The sequence below is a fragment of the Podarcis gaigeae genome, assembly GCF_964106915.1.
Source record: "Podarcis gaigeae genome assembly, chromosome: 2".
In the NCBI taxonomy this organism is placed as follows: domain Eukaryota; kingdom Metazoa; phylum Chordata; class Lepidosauria; order Squamata; family Lacertidae; genus Podarcis; species Podarcis gaigeae.
Window position 1 is genome coordinate 507,451 of NC_139679.1, and position 6,000 is coordinate 513,450.

Consider the following 6,000-nt stretch of genomic DNA (forward strand, 5'->3'; position numbering starts at 1 on the left):
CTATTGAGAGCAGACTGATATTTCTGTAATTCCCCGGGTCATCTGGTGAGCCCTTTTTGTGGATTGGAACTATAACAGCGTCCTTCCATACTTCCGGGATCATTCCAGAGTTGTTAATGGCATCGAAGATGGTCGCCAGGACTTTGGCCCACCAGTCCGCGTGGTATTTTATAGCTTCTGCCAGGATCAGGTCTGGCCCAGGTGCTTTCCCTGTTTTGAGTTTAACGATCAAATCATGGATGTCTTCCGGATCGGTGGGGGGCCAGAGGGGAAGCTGATCTTGGAATTCATCTCTTGTATTAGCAATATAGTCAGTTGTGGCAAAGTAATTTTTTAAGTAAGATTCCCAAACCGGGGCAGGAATAATAGTCAAAGGGTATCTTTTAGTTCTTTTATTTACCAGGAGCCAAAATTGTCTGGAGTTCCGTGATGATGAGGCTTCTATGATTGCCCGCCATTGATTCACTTGCCATTCCTGTCTGGCTTCCTTTTGAATTTGCTTGTAGGCCGATTTTGCTTGGAAATATTCTTTTGGCAACATCGTTGCCCCAGAGGCTTTATACTCTTTGTAGATGTTACCAAGAAGTTGTCTAGCCTGTTTACAAGCACCGTTAAACCACAATGCACCTATCTTCCTTTGTGTTCGGTTTATTTTAAGCGTTGGGACAGAGAAAAAAGACGTTAGATCTTCCGACAAATTCGAGAATAGTCTTAGAGTTTGGTCATAATCATAATAATCCTCGATTAATCCTGAATATGCTTGTTTTAGTCCTTGTTGGAAATATGCTGAGTATTTTGGGGCCTGTAGTTCGGACCATTTTACACTTTTGATTTGCAATACTGAGTTCGTAATCAGATGTGTTGGGTGTCTGTCTCCATCTGGGGTCCAGTCTATAGTCATTATGGCGACCAACAGTAGGTGGTCGCTCAGTTGAATATTTTCAACTTTAAAATGGGAAAATTTGCGGAATATGTCATAAGATACTAACATATAATCCAGGACACTGTTTGCAGAGGAGCTTATGTGTGTAAACACACCCGGTACGTCAGGCGGGCAGTTCCCGTTTAGAATCACTAAGTTTAGACGTAGTACCAATTGGTAAAGAAGGGTTCCTGCTTCATTTACCCTTTTGTCTTTGGAAAGTCTTTGATTATGGAGGGAGAGGTCATTTATGAATTCTGGGGTTATCCACCATTTGGCTTTGATTCTTCAGAGGGGAAGAGTTGTGCAGAAGTCCAGTGGCACCAGGAAGTGATCTGACCATGGCACTTCTTTTGTTTCACTTTTACTTGGTGTCACCCACATCCATAGATGTGAACACCAGGTCTAAGGCATGTCCACGACTGAGTTGGGCCAAACTTATTCAGGGACAGCCCCATAGAGGCCATGCTTTCCACGAAGTCCCGAGCGGCCCTTTGTAAGGTTGTGATGGCATGGATGTTAAAATTCCCTAGGACAACCAAACTAGATGTCTCCAGGAGAACATCCACCATGACCTGAAGCAGCTCAGGCAGGGAATCCTTTGTGCAGCGGGGAGGCCGGTACACCAAAAGGAATCCTGTACTGCCCCTAATGTCCAACTTCCAGAGCATGCACTCAGAGAACTGGGTCTCCCCAATAGGACACCTGGTGTAAAAATCACTGCAACACCCCCCCCCCGACCATATGACCTGGGTTGCTGTGCATAAGAGAAACCTGGTGGACAAGCAGTAGAAGGACAGGTCCATTTACTTCAACCAAGTCTGTGTTACACATGCCAGATCAAGTTGTGGATGATAGCCAACTTGTGAATCATTTACCTGGCATTGCACTTTTGAAGCCAGGGGATGAGAATGTGGGGGGTGGAAAATGCAAAATATGTTGTATTATTTATTCCGCCTTTTTCCCTGACAGGTTATTTTGTTACCTTAATAACATAAAACACATAACATATAACTTGATTTACTATAGAATTATCTTGTGTGATATAAACAAAGTACAATTTGTTCAGGCAATAATTACAAATGGACTTAACCTTTTAAAATTGATTTATTAGATGATCACAAATTTGTTGAAAAAGCAAAAAAGACCTTGAGGGATTATTTTGAAATAAATAGTCAAGGGCTAACAAAGTTACAGATGGTCTGGGATGCAAGCAAGGCTGTAATGAGAGGACTCTTTATACAACAAAATTCATTTAAAAGGAAATTGAGAGAGAAAAAGAAAAAAGAAATATTAGAGGAAATTATGAAAAAGGAGAAACAGCTGCCAAACAAAGCAAACAAAGAGGCAGTAAAACAGGCAATCAAAACATTACAAACCCAATACTGAATGATTATAAACGAGGAAATCAGCTGGAAAATAAAAAGAGTAAAACAAAAATATTTTGAGCATGCAAATAAACCGGGGAAGTTGTTAGCCTGGCGGTTGAATAAAAGCGAACAAAGGAACTCCATAAATAAAATTAACATAAATGACAGAATGACAGACAACCTGAAGGAAATACGAGAAGGGTTTGTTAAATATTTTTCTGAGTTGTATAGACAAGGGAAAGAAAAAACATTTAAGATAGAAGAGTACATTAGGAAAAGCAATATGCCATATTTAAAAGAAGAACAAAGGAACATCCTTAACTCCCAGATAACAATGCAAGCTCTAAAAATGGCAAGTCTCCAGGCCCGGATGGCTTTACGGCTAAATATTATAAGATATTAAATGAACAATCAGCGAACCCATTGAAAGATGTCATGAATGAAATACTGAACACAGGTGAAATCCCAGAAACATGGAAACAGGCCTATATAACAGTAATTTCAAAACAAAACACAGATTTGCTGCAAATTAAAAACTATAGGCCTATTTCCTTGTTAAATAATGATTACAAATTATTTGCAAATATCCTAGCTAACAGATAAAAAAAAAATTAAATGAATAAATACATCAAGATCAAGCTGGGTTCCTACTAGAAAGACAAATGAAGGAGAATATAAGGAATATTTTGAATATAATAGAATATTTGGAGGCTAAAAATGAAAAGAAAGTGGCAATGATGTTTATAGACGCTGAAAAAGCCTTCGATAATGTTTCTTGGAAGTTCATGGTAAAGCTGTTAGAACAAATCAGAAGTGGTCCCAAGTTTTTAAAAGCAATAGCAGCAATCTATTCAGAACAAAAAGCTAAACTAATTATAAATCAGGTGATAACGGATGACTGTAAGATCCAAAAAGCAACAAGACAAGGATGCCCATTATCACCATTATTGTTTATTCTGGTCTTGGAAGTATTTGCCAAAAACATAAGAGCAAATAAAGAGATTACAGGTGTAAAAACTGGGAAAAGTGAATTCAACTTAAAAGTGTATGCAGATGACCTAGTGATAACAGTGGAAGAACCTAAAACTTCACTCCCTAAAGTAATAGAAAAAATTCAGAATTTTGGGAAAGTGGCAGGATTTAAGCTAAATAGGAATAAAACTAAATTATTAGTTAAAAACATGAAGGAAGAAGAAAGAACCGAATTAGAACAAAACATTGAGATTGAAGTCCATAAAAAGGTTAAATATTTAGGGATTTGGTTAACATCAAGAAATATAAACCTATTTAAAATAACTATGAAAAAAATTGGCTTGAGGTAAAAAGAAATTTAGAAATATGGAGCACAATGAATCTCTCAATGTTAGGAAAAATATCAGCAATTAAAATGAATGTGTTGCCAAAAATGCTATTTCTTTTTCAATCAATACCAGTCATCCTGAAAGATGAATGCTTTAAAAAATGGCAGAAAGGGATCTTAAGATTTATCGGGGGGGGGGGGGCAAGAGGCCTAGGATAAAACATAAAATACTTACAGATGTAAAAGATAGAGGCGGGTTTGCCCTTCCAGACCTTAAATTGTATTACGAATCTGCTTGTTTGGTATGGATTAGGGACTGGATGAGATTGGACAAGCAAGAGGCATTACAACTAGAAGGACATGACAACAGATTTGGTTGGCATGCATACTTATGGTACGGGAAAGGGAAGATTCATAGAAGTTTTTACAACCATATAATCAGGAAATCATTAATGAGAGTATGGGAGAGATATAAAGACTTATTGGAACAAAAGACTCCGTGGTGGCTTTCACCACATGAAGCAATACTGCTCAAAGCACTTGGAAAGAAAGGAAAATGGCTCACATATGCTGATTTATTAAAGGAACATGATGGACAATGGAAATTAAGAGATTATGATGAGATCAAAGACCACTTTCAGAGTTGGTTGCATTATCGACAACTACATGAAACATATAAAGAAGACTGTAAGAAAGGATTTAGTTATACTAGATCTAGGTTTCAAACGGAAGTGATTGAAGGGAAAGTGAAACTATTGAAGGCCGCATACAGCATACTATTCGAATGGGAGACGAAAGATGAAAAGGTAAAATCAGTTATGATTAAATGGGCACAAGATGTAGGTCACAACATTATGATGGAAGATTGGGTTAAATTATGGAAAACTGACTTAAAATTTACAGATTGTTCCCTATTGAATGAGAATTACATGAAGATGATGTACAGATGGTACACAACACCAGTGCAGTTAGGGAAAATGTACAAAACTAGTTCAAATATGTGTTGGAAGTGTAAGGAAAAGGAGGGAACATTTTATCATATGTGGTGGGATTGTAAAGTAATTAATTTTGGGGGGGAAATGATATACAATGAATTGAAGAAAATGTTCCATTTAACATTTGTTAAAAAACCTGAGGCATTTTTGTTGGGAATTGTAGTGAAAGACCTGCCAAAAAAGCTGAAAAACATCTTCACGTATGTGACAATGGCCGCGAGAGTTCTGGTAGCACAAGGATGGAAGACTGAAGAAACCCCAACTAAAGAATCATGGCAAGAAAAATTGATGGACTATGCAGAACTGGCAAAATTGACATATAAGCTATGGGACAAGGATAACTGTGACTTTAAGGATGAATGGGTATTTGAAGACGCAACAAGGTATTTGAAGATGCAACAAACTGGACTCCTTGGCAGGTTTTGAATAAACATTCACAATTTTTTTACTGATAATAATTAGCTAAACAGTTGGAGGATCTATACAATTCTGTAACATGCAGAAAATAGAATTATTGGAGAAACCAAAGACTGGAACTGAGGGAAGTAGTGGGGTGGGGTGGGGGGATGGGTTTTATGGGGGCAGGGGGGAGGGAGGAAAAATGGGGGGAAATAAGGATATGTTTTTGGAAAATGTGTTTTGTTATAATTTTGAATAAAATTTATTAAATAGAAAAAAACCCTGTTGTTGTTACAAGCGATCTTCTGTGTGTGTGTTCTCTGCCCTGGGACCTTTGGATGAAGGGCAGATTGCGAGCACCTGAAATAAACAAAAACCTCTGCAGCCATACAGGTGATGTGGGATTACAACTCCCATCAGTGCCATCCAGCATGGCCAGGGGTCAAGGACACAGGAGTTATCAAATAAACTTGGAGACACACAATTTCACATCTCTGGTCTAAGTCTTTTAATATTTAAATTTATTTAAATTTACAAATTTACAAACAATCATCAAGCAAGCAAATAAAACAATTTCCATAAATTCCCTTGGACACTTTGTGGGTCCTTATGCATCTTCTCTGTTAATCCAGTTTTATTTTTTATTTTCCCCCGATAAATTTTTATTCTTTTCTGTATACATTCTTTTACAATACAAATACGATACATTAAATCACATATATACTTTTAGCTCTGTTGAGCTTGCGTCTTCCCTCCTTCCCTTCAGCAGGTATCCCTTATTTTCTTTTATCGCGTATTCTGATTTTTAACCTCATATCTGTCATGCATTGTAAGAGCTATTTCAGTCCTGCCACTGTTTTTAAAGTTTTACAAATATCCTTTAAATACACAGTAAATTTACTCCAGCTTTCTTGGAACCTCTGATCGTCCTGGTCCCAAATCCTTCCTGTCAGTTTGGCTAACTCTGCAAAACTCATCATTTTCATCTGCCACTCCGCAATAGTGGGAATTTCT